The following is an 11,748-nucleotide window of genomic DNA, read 5'->3' on the forward strand; positions in this document are numbered from 1 at the left end:
ATACTGCTGACCCCACCCCCACCCCCAACCCAAGTGTTGGAATCGTTTCTAGGCCAGCAGGTTTGGGCAGTCCTGTGCATAGGTCTGTACTAGATAGTTTTATGTCAATTTGACATAAGATGTAGTCATCTGAGAGGAGGGGACCTTGATTGAGAAAGTGCTTCATGTCTGATGGTGGAGGGCTCCATTCATTGTGAGCGGGGACACCTACCCACGGCCAGGCGGTTTGGGGTTCTGTAAGAAAGCAGGCCGAGTAAGCCATGGGAAGCTGGCCTGTCGCAAGCAGCATTCCTCCAGGGCCTCTGCAGCAGCTCCTGCCTCCGGGGCCTCCAGGTTCCTGCCCTCACTTCCTTCAGTGATGGACTGAGATGTGGAAGCGTAAGCTGAACAAACCGGTTCCTCCCCAGCCTGCTTTTGGTCGTGGAGTAGTAGCCCTGAGTCAGACAACATTCCAGGACCAACTTTCTGGAGGAAGAAGGATCAGAAGGGTAGGACTATCCAGGGTGCAGAGTGTGTCATCTGGAAGGGAGGAGAGCTGACTGCATTTAATAGGACAATGTGATCAGGCACAAAAAGAACTTAGTGTGCCAACTGGAGGGCCTACGGACAAGAAAAACGTTTAGTTTTGATATGGTGTTTGGAATATCTACTGAACAAAGTCTGACTCTAGATGACATCATCATGGGCAATAATTGCACCATCTTTATAGACTAGCACTAGAAAAAACGTTTACAACAGAAAATGAAAGGTCACTTGTGAGGAGGGTTCTTTGGTATAATTTCATGAATTTACCAAATTTGGGGGAAATTCAACTGATAATGGTGCTGGACTCAGCCCAAGTGTCTCCATTGGATGTCTAGACTGAAGAACATTTTTGTTGTTGTTGTTTGGGTTTTGAGACAGGGTTTCTCTGTGTAGCCCTGGCTGGCCTTGAACTCACAGAACTCTACCTACCTCAGCCTCCTGAGTGCTGGGATTAAAGGTGTGCAGCACCAGCGCCCTGCTATGAAGAACTTTTTGATATTCTTAGGTCTCCCATTTCTGAGAGAGCGCTGTGTCTGATCCTGTAATGAGAGAGGAGTGATTGTCTGTCACAACAGAGATGAAGGGGTGGTTAGAACAACCGGGGATGGGGGGGTGGGAGGGAGGGGAGAGACAGAGAGAGAGGGGGAGAGAGAGAGAGAGAGAGAGAGAGAGAGAGAGAGAGAGAGAGAGAGAGAGAGAGAGAAACTGCAGTTGACAGAGAAGAGCTTAGAAAACAAAATTTGGTTAATCTTGCAGGAAATGAAAATCTGCCCGCCCTGGATCTGTTGACAAAAGCATCGGGAAGCTGGGAATATCAATCAGTTTCTGTTGACTTTGGGGAAGAGTTATTACCACTCTTGTGGAAATAATATCTCTTATTCTTTATCCAGAATCTAAACTAACTAGACTCCTGCAAGGTTCTCTTGGGGGAAGTACCAGAACATCTATAATTGTAAGGAGTCCCCCTGTATCTCCCAAGTCTGAGGAAACTGTGAGCACACTGGAATATGCTCACAGAGCAAAGAACACACCGGGTGAGCCTGGAGTGGACCAGAAGCCCACTGTGGGAGCCCCTATTAAGAACAACACAGAAAAGACAGCTTGTCTGAAGCGAGGTCTTGCAGCAGACCATGAGAAGAACAGAGTGCGCCTCTCTGAAGGAAATTTTAGAGCCATGAATGGAAAATCAACTGTTCTGGAAAAATACATTGTTGAATTGGTTGAAATCAGTGCTCTTGGGGAGGAGCTTGGTGGGGTTACAGAACTATCTGGGAACGATAGAGATGAAACTGACCAGCCCGGTGGTGCTGATGCATGCCTTGAATCCCAGCATGTGGGAGGCAGAGGCACACTGACCTCTGTGAGTTCAAGGCCAGCCTGGTGGACAGAGTGAGTTCTAGGACAGGCAGGGCTACACAGAGAAACCCTGTCTCAAAAACAAACAAAAACGATCACCAATTCTGATGATTATCACAAGAACGCACACTTTAACCGGGAAGGCATGCAGCTGGTGTGAAGATTCTGTAAAACACTGTGATTCACTCAACAGGAACCTGGAAACCGAGCCGCGAGTGACCACACAGCGATGGGAGGCTTGGAACACAAGCAGTTTGTTTTTCTGAACAGTGGGCTCTTGCTTAAACAAAAGCAAAGAGGGACGTCAGAACTTGATGGAGTTTGTAAGTGGGCTGTCACGAGGCATCAACTTCAGAAACCACTGGAAACGTGAGTGTATATATTGAGAACCAGCATAACACCATTCTTACTCAGAGAACCGCTAATGAAGAAAACTTCACAGCAGGAAGCCTAGAGTTAATGAAACTGTAAGGACCGGTTTGAATAAGCTTAATTGCTTATTACTGAAACTAGATATCCCAGCAGGTTTGATGCCAGAGAGAAGTTATTTATATCCATCGCCACTGGTGAGGACTGAACCGTGGAAACAGATCCTTGTTCATCTGCAAGAGAAACAGCCCAAGCTGTCAATGATGCTAAACTGTTCAGAAAACAACTGCGAGACTGGTCAGGATGTGGATGAAGAAGGGGGGTTCTGGAGTGATGTACTGAAGAACCTTTAATTCAAAAGCCATTTGTATGTTACCCGTGGTGATGGTCCATTTTTCCAGCACAAAAACATAGGCAGGTAACCCAGCAGGGACGTCGAAAGCGGAAGAAATCTCACAGCACTCCGGTAAAAAGAGCAGACTGTATTATTGCGAGCCTAGGTAAATTTGCTGTAAATTTAAGGGTCAAGATTATTTTTTAGGGCCGGTGGGGGTGGGGGGGAAAGCCAGCCAGAAGGCAGTTCAATTACAGCATTGGGGAAAGAGAGGTTAGTCAGGTTTTTGGGAGTTTGAGGCCAGCCTGGTCTACAGAGCTAGTTCCAGGATAGCCAGGGCTACTCAGAGAAACCTTGTCTTGAAAAACTAAAAAACTAACTAACTAAATAAATAAATAAATAAAAGCCAAGAGGTCACAATTTGAGGCTGTGTACAGAAGGGGATGGGATAGACTCTGTCAGGCAACAGCAGTTGACTTGAATGTCTGCTTTGGTCACCACTGTGGTCCAGGTGTGTAGGAAGGTGGGTTTCACTTGGGCTTATGTCGAGTATGCGTGTTTCTAGCTGTCTTTCCTATAGAGTAGCCCTTCTATACCAAATGACAAAGTGTTTTTCCTGTATCCTATTAACTAGCAACTACATGGAAAGTGTGTTGCTTCAGCTTGGACTGTCATGGGGGTGTTGTCAGAACGTGGCCTTGAGAGGGCCGTCTCCATTGCTGAGTTCAATCTGTAATTTATTTAATTTAATTAAATTAATTAATTAATTAATTAATTTATTTTTGGCTTTTTTCAAGACAGGGTTTCTCTGTGTAGCCCTTGGCTGTCCTGGAGCTCACTCTGTAGATCAGGCTGAACTCAGAAATCCTCCTGCCTCTGCCTCCCAGAGTGCTGGGATTACAGGCATGCGCCACCACCACCCAGCACTTTTTTTCTTATTTAGTCTGTAGTGAGATTTTCCTGTTTTGCCTGCTCAGCTCACTTCTCTTTCATGTTACCTCACCACTCGTAGAACGGCGGGTTTCCTTATTACGAGAAATGCAGGTCTCTACCTAGCACTCCTAAGTATGTGTCTATGGTTAGCTCTACAATCATTGCCAATTCTGTCAATAATAAAGTTGAACCTGGAAGTAAAATTTTATACACACACACACACACACTCACACACATTTAATAAACATGGACTTGATGGATTAAACCATTGAACTATTTGCCACAGAAGTTCTTAGCCTCCTACGTGATGGAAATAGCATGCAGTATCTTGACACCAAGGGGAGATGTGCATGTGCCTTGTTGAGAGCCTTTGCAATAAATGCAGACATTGGGCCTTTAGTGTAATTTATGACTTTAATTTTTTTTTAAATGGCAAGTGAATATCGTATCATGTGTGTTGGAGAGATGTTTTAACATTTAAAAATATTTTTTAGGTTTACGTACATGAATGCTTCCTTCCATTTATCTCTATGCAACACATGCCTGCCGTGTGACTGCAGAGGATAGAGGAGGATGCTGAGTCCCTTGGGAACTGGAGTTAGGGTGGGTATGAGCCACCATGGGGGGGGCAGGGCATCAAACATGTGTCCCCCAAGAGCATCAAGTGCTCTAAACTGCTAAGCCATCTTTCCAGACCCTGAAACTTTTATTTATTAGTGTGCTACTGAACACATATGGAGGTTAGAGGACACCTTTGTGGAGTTGGTTCTCTCATTTAATATTTATCTAGGTTTTAGAGCGTGGTTCTCAACCTTCCTAATGCTGTGACCCTTTAATATAGTTCCTCATGTTATGGTGACCCCGGACCATAAAATTATTTTTGTTGCTACTTCATAACTGTAATTTGTTACTATTGTAAATTGTAATGTAAATTTTTATTTTCCAAATGGTGTTAGGTGACCTCGATGAAAAGTTCATTATGACCCATTGAGAACCAATGTTCTATAGACTGAAGTCATACTGTCAGGTTGCACCGCCAATTGCTTTACACACCAAACCATCTTGATAGCTTTTAAAAGATATATGTGTATTTGTATGTATATATATATATATATATATATATATATATATATATACACACATATATATATATACATATATATATATGTGTGTATATATATATATATATATATATAATCTCAGAAACTATGTATAGTTTTTGTGAAATGGTTCAATCCTGGTATCTAAATCCCCCCCTTTAAAAAAAGTTTGTTTATTTATTTATTTATTATGTGAGTACACTGTAGCTGTCTTCAAACACCAGAAGAGAGTGTCAGATCTCACTACAGATGGTTGTGAGCCACCATGTGGGTGCTGGGATTTGAACTCAGGACCTTTAGAAGAGCTAAGAACTGCTAAGCCATCTCTCCAGCCCCTAATCCCTTTTGAGAATTCTGGCCTTCCTACACAGCTAGGACGACTTTGGACTCATGCCTCCCTATCCCAAGTGCTGAGATCACAGGCATGTGCTACAACCCAGTTTCACCTTTCCTTATTGAAGCCCAGGGCGTGACCATTTTCACTCCTGAATAACCCCATTCTGCCGTAGGTGTGTTGACCCCCACCCATCAGTGCCTGTCATTCTTAGTTCCCACCGTTTCCTAACCCAGAACCTTTGACTGCTTGGCCAAGCTGCCACCCGAACTCTCACCATTTCCAATCCTGGCTCTTTAACTAATCTTTGTAAGAAATGACTTTTATTGCTGTTTATATTATACAGCTTTTTGGACTGAGAGTCCAGACAGTATAACATAAAGTCTTAGAGACTGTGGAAAATCAGTAAGCATCCTTAACTGTTGAACCATCTCTTCAGCCCCTTGAAGGGTTGTTATTTTTTTGAGACAGGCTTCCCCCTCCCCAGCATTTCTCTACCTCCCACAACAGTGTTTTTCTGTGTAACAGCCCTGGCTGTCCTGGAACTCACTTTGTAGACTAGGCTGACCTTGAACTCACAGAGATCCACTTGCTTCTGGAGCTAAAGATATGCTCCACCTCACCAGGCTGAAAATTAATTTCTAAAGGACTGCACAGTTGATCATGTTGAGTCACTGAATACTTGCTGAGCAAGTTATACTAATCTAATTAATTTTAGCTATTTCTTTAGGAATTAAGATCTTGCACAGGATGTGTTCAGGGAAAATTACCCACAGGCAAAACAGCCTTTGAAGAAGGCCTTCAGTAGTAGCCATTAGCCACGTGCTTGTGTGTAACCTTGCCACTTTCAGATGGCACAGTGAGCATTCCTGGCTTACAGCTACTATGTCAGATGATAGAAATCATTTCTACTACACGAGAAGTTTTACTGGACAACAGAAGGTCATTACATTTTTAATTTTGACACGAACACCAACGTTCCCCACAGGCTCATGCCAATCTTCAGTTGGTGGTGATATTCTGAGGGTCTGTGACTTTTAGAAGGCAGGGCCTCACTGGAGGATGTAGGTCACAGGAGGTGCATGTGCAGGCCTGTGTTTATATCTGGTCCCAGGCGTTCTGCTCTGTCTGGGGCGTCAAGAACGGCCTCCTCCATCACACCTCTCACCTTGGGACATCCCTTCCAAGTACCCTGGGACAAACATCTACAGATCAAAACCTTGAACAAACTGTTCATCCTTCAAAATATTCCATTTTTTGATAAGGATTTTGATGGCTTAGTGTTGTTTTGAGATAGGATCTCACTGTGTGGACCAGGTTGGCCTCAAAATCAAAAAGATCTGCCTGTCTCTACCTCCCAGCACTGGGATTAAAGGCGTGTGCCACCATGCCAAGCCTAAGGCTGGTTTTAGCACAGGGGACTAGGGGCCATGTAATTGTGATGAAACTGGGTGTAGATTGTCTTGTGTGGCAGAGGATGCCACAGGCTCCACTCCCTGGGACCAACTCTCCCCACTCCACATGCTGGGAACCTCCAGGGGTCAGCAGGGCAGGGTGAGGACGGGCAGTTCTGTTGGGGTGGTGCTTTCTCATGTCAGGAGCTCTGAACCCACTGCTTTCTCCACTTGAGGCACAACTTTCTGTTTCCCACACACACTTTGTTCCTGTAGCTCAAGTAACCTTAATCTCTGGCTGTGGCTCCAGGCCCGAGCACTGAGTCTCCAGCATTCTCAGGAAGACTACACTTTCCAGAAGAGAATCAGGTTCCTGTGTCCTGGTCTGGACAGCTTCTCAGACTCTGGTATAAGAGCAGCGCTTTCCTAGAGACACTGTTCCTGTCTGCACCAGTGTAACAGATTACTAATAATGCCTCTGGAAATGGTTAAACCCTAAAATCACTTTGTACTTGAGTGAATTTCTTAAACTTTCACTGGATTTCTATACTTGAGAATAAAATGAGTTCACTCAAGAGTTTAGTATCTGGGAGTGGTGCCACAGTTCTGAAACCTTAGCACACAGGAGGCAAAGGCAGAAGGATCATGAGTTTGGGGCCTGGCCTCTCTCCGAAAACCAAGAGATTTCCACCTGCATTTTATCAGGCAGTATTTATGGAATGATTAGAAAGCTACGACGCAATAGTTCCCCACTACCGCTACTGCTCGGGTCACTGATCAGAAACTGCCTACAGAACATACAGCCCTCATTTCAAAGGCCTCTGCGGCTCTTTCCTTGAGCACAGCTATTTCTGATTTGGCCCAAAGCCACCTGGACACAAGTCTGGATAACATCATGGCTAATAAGTGGAGGCTAAGGAGGTTGTCTAGGGGTAACGAGCGTGCTATGCAAACATGGGGACCGAGTTCTGGTCCCTTGCGCCCACAAGTTGGGTATGGCAGCACTGTGTGTAACCCCGGCATGGGGTGGGGGTTGAAGACAAGGGAGTCCTGGGTCCTAGTGACTTGCTTGTTGGACTACTTAAAACAGCCAATTTCAGGTCAAGTGAAAAGATTACCCTCCCTGAAGAAAAATGTCAAAAGCAGGCCATGCACTTTAGATTGACAACTTTGGAGGGAAATCTCAGACCCTCAGTTCAGGAGCAGGCACTAATTCCTTTCCCCGATGTGGGGGGGGACCTGTTCTGCTCAACTAGAGAAAAAGGTGTCCCTGCTTGGTGCTGACTGACTAGTGCTGTTCCTCACAGAGCCGAGATACTCACATGGGGTTTAGGGCCAGCTTCATTGTGCCTGTGGGATTAGTGACATGGGTGGCATCCTCTACCTCAGAACAGCATGACCTGTGCTTTCCTGCCTACGTAAGCATGCTGGGGCACTTACCCGCCAGTGAGCAATCCCTTCTGTCTTTGCTGTCAGTGAGCTTGTTGAAAAGCTCACACATCCACATCCCGAGTGGCCAGCTGATGCCTGCATACACTGGCTACTCTGCGAGTGGACTGTAGCTGGTCTTTGCTACTTCATGAGTTCTTCTTTTGCCCACCCTTTATTCTCCCTTCCCTGAGATTTCAGCTCCTAACACTACATAGGAAACAAGGATGGAGGGGAGAGGGGAATTAGGAAAACCCCTGAATCTAATCTCTTTCTTTTTGTTTCTTCTTTGACCACAGCTACTAACGAACCACAAGCAGCATCCCTAAATGCCCAAGGATCACTCTTCTGCCCCACCAGCATTTATGCACCCTCTAAAAGCTCCCAGAATCCCACACCTTATACAACCACGGAAATTATCTGCAGCTGGCAAAATCACGATTCCGCAAATCAGTCAGCTGCTGCGGACGGTCGAAGCAGCCCCCATGTCTCTACACCTGGGATTAAATTGTAAGCACATTACTTCAGTGGACTGTTCTGTAGACGACCTCCGCTCTGAGGAGGGAAAGGGTGCTCTCCACCCTCTCTGGAACCCAAGTGAGATCTGTGGAGTGGTGCAAAGGCCCTTTCCATGTCTGTGGTGGTGGAATGGAGTTCTGAAGTCATTGCATTTTTCTGGCTCCTCACAGGATAAATCTCAATACATTTCTGCTTACATTTACAATGGCATCTTCTTTAAAATTAAAGAAAAACATTTGTGTGTGAGTGTTGTGCGTTGTCTGTCTGTGCACCACAGAGTATCTGGTACCTATTAAGAGGCCAGAAGAGGGTGTCAGTTCCCCTGGATGGCTGTCAGTGCTTAGAATCAAACTGGGGTCCTCTGGGAGGGCGACAGGTGCTCTTAGCTGCTGAGCCCTCTCTCCAGCTCCCTACTGACTGACTGGACTCTGATCAGTGGCTCTGGCCACTGATGTAACACTGTCTTGCCACACTGGTAGGCTTGGAAACAAGATGCAGTGTTGCTGAGTGGGGTCTTTCATTTGGTCCTGGGAGGTACTTTGTAATTAACATAACAGTCTCTGGAAATCTAAAATAGAGGAAGAAAGGTCAGTTGTTTGTAGTAGGTGATGCGGGTGGATCAGCCTTCCCTACCCTTACACCAGCTATCCCTGAGCAGAGCTGGAGGACCAGCCAAACAACTGTTAGTAGGCTGCAAAGGCCCAGGGATCAATTACTGCTGACCTTGCATTTCCTCTGCAGCTCCAAAATTCGCAAACAATAATTTAGGGCTAAGAGTCATTCTCTTTCCTTTGTACTCCAGTGTGGGAACTAGAGGAAAACAGGACCAACGGTTCTCCAAGGACAGCAACACACTTAGTCCTCGTCACTATCTGAGGGGGAATAAATAGGGAGACCTGTTGATTCAGAAGAATTTTACTAGGATCCTGGGTTCTAGTGTAAAGTCAGACACTTTTCTCCTCTTCTTTCTATCCTGGCCTATAACAATTAGAGTTTGGGAGCACTAGGTGGGAGTCCAACGCATGGTCCCCAAATCTCTAGCTTCAGGAAAGAGGAGTGTTGGAGGAGAGGTTTTAGATGCCAGCATGCAGAACATGGAACATAAGGAACTCCAAACAGCCTCCACTAGTACAGATGGCCAAGCAAGGGGCAGTTCTGGGACATGCAGGGACTTCTGGCTGACATGGTAACCTGTCACATGCAGGGACTTCTGGCTGACACGGTAACCTGTCACATGCAGAGACTTCTGGCTGACACGGTAACCTGTCACATGCAGGGACTTCTGGCTGACACGGTAACCTGTCACATGCAGAGACTTCTGGCTGACACGGTAACCTGTCACATGCAGGGACTTCTGGCTGACACAGTAACCGTCACATAGCAATCATTCCAGGACTTCGTTCTTTTCTTTCTTCATCGGCTTCTTTTTTGGTCTTTTGAGACAGGGTTGTTTCTCTGTGTAGCCCTGACATTTTGGAACTTACTCTGTAGACAGACCCAGCTGGCCTTGAACTCACAGAGATGCCTCCTGAGTGCTGGGATCAAAGGCAGGCACCATACCGCCTGGTCAGGACTCTGCTCTTTGTCTGTGCTGTCCTGGCTAGTTTTATGTCAACTCGACACAAGCCAGAATCCTCTAAGGGATCTCAATTGAGACAACGCCTCTACAAGATCAGGCTGTACACAAGCCTGTAAGGCATTTTCCTAATGAGTAATGTGGGAGGGCACAGCCATTGTGGGTGGAGCTACCCCTGGGCGGGTTATAAAAGAAACCAGGCTGAGTAAGCCAATGAGCAATCTGTAGCCAGTGCATTGGCTCCTGCCTCCAGGTGCCTGCTTTGCTTGAGTTCTTGCCCTGATTTCCCTTCTCTAAGAAAAATCCAAGTGTAAGTGAAGTAAATCTTTCCAACCCAAGCAGCTTTTGGTCACGGTGCTCCACCACAGCGGGACCTAATCAAGACACACCCAAAATTAGAATTTTACCTTTCCATTGACTTGTAATGTAAAACTTTAAAATGTATTTTTAAAACAGCTCAAAGGGAAGATGAATTCACAGCTGTTTAGAGAACATTTCTAATCCGCCTGAGAGGAAAAAGCTTCTTAATCCCAGAGGACCAGAAACCCCCAACAAGAAAAGCCTAAGACTGTAGAATCAGCCCCGTGTGTGTGTGTGCTCTGTGGGGACTCTCAAGTCCTAACCCCATGTCTCGGCCTGGTCACAGGGTGTGTCAGGCTTCGGGTCTCACTGGAGACTGAGAGGATTGCTGTATGCTGAGCCTGGCTGACTACCCAGTGGGGTTCAGGGCATCGTGGTGCTACCAGGGAAAGCCTGTCTAAAGAAAATTCCCAAACCCAACCCCAACTCCCAAACCAAAAAAGGGCAACATTTTCCTACTTTAAGCTGTAAATAAATTAACCACTCGGAAACAAGTTGAAATGGAAAGGAGCTAAAAGCAAACACCCCCCACCCCAAGTTTTGTACTCTGTGGCTGGCTGGCTTTCTCCATTACTCCAGTAAGCCTACTCTTTCCTTTTCTGGAGGTAGTGGGGAGACAGCATCTCTGTGTGGGACTGGTGACCCGGAACTCACTAGGTCCCCGAGATAGTCCTTCAGCTCACTCAGGCCCGCCTGTCTCTGCATCCTTAGTTCTGGGATTAAAAGTGTGGTAATTCTTGAAGTCTATGCTAATGCAGTCTTCCTTCCTCTCTTTCCCCCTCAGTAGTGTGGTAATCACTTCATGAAAAGTTTCTCTAATGCAGCCCTAAGTCTAAATAGAGAAAAAAGTCCCTAATCATATTGTATCCCCAGGCAGACACCAAGTTTTAGTAGTTTTCTATAGGGTTTAGATATTTAGAAAACTTAAATATCACTCAACTCCTGAATTTTCTTTATAGTGTTGTTAGCCAAACAATTTGCCAATCATTAATAAGTTTGGAGAGCATACACAGTTAAACAGATAAAGCAAACACGATTAAAATTTGAGGGCTTTTTATTATGAAAATGAATTTATTTTTTATTTTTATTTTTTTTGGTTTTTTTTTTTTTTGGATTTGGCTTTTTCAAGACAGGGTTTCTCTGTAGAGCCCTGGCTGTCCTGGAACTCACTCTGTAGACCAGGCTGGCCTGGAACTCAGAAATCCGCCTGCCTCTGCTTCCCAGAGTGCTGGGATTACAGGTGTGCGCCACCACCGCCCGGCTGAAAATGAATTTTAAAGTTCTCAAAATTCTAAAGTGTAGTCTATCCAATTACAGAGCAGGAAGAGACAAAAGCTGGCATTCCTAACATTTGTATAACAACTCAGGAGGTCAAAGAAAGCCAAGGCTCTCCTAAGGAGAGTGATTTTTTTTTAGGACCACCATCCCACGGTCTTAAAAAGTCTGTTTAATTCCAAAATCATGGGTGCTAGCACAAAAGCTAGCATCCCCTCTCCCTTTTTTAAAAATAAAAGCAGAAA

General features: G+C 45.4%; 1 pseudogene; it reads left to right on the plus strand.

Annotated features, from left to right (window-relative positions):
* The first annotated feature begins 1,229 nt into the window (after nt 1-1,229).
* LOC127665221 (kinesin-like protein KIF11) lies at nt 1,230-2,603 on the plus strand (annotated as a pseudogene).
* Nucleotides 2,604-11,748: the final 9,145 nt, after the last annotated feature.

The sequence above is a fragment of the Apodemus sylvaticus genome, chromosome 14 (genome assembly GCF_947179515.1).
Source record: "Apodemus sylvaticus chromosome 14, mApoSyl1.1, whole genome shotgun sequence".
NCBI classification, from domain to species: domain Eukaryota; kingdom Metazoa; phylum Chordata; class Mammalia; order Rodentia; family Muridae; genus Apodemus; species Apodemus sylvaticus.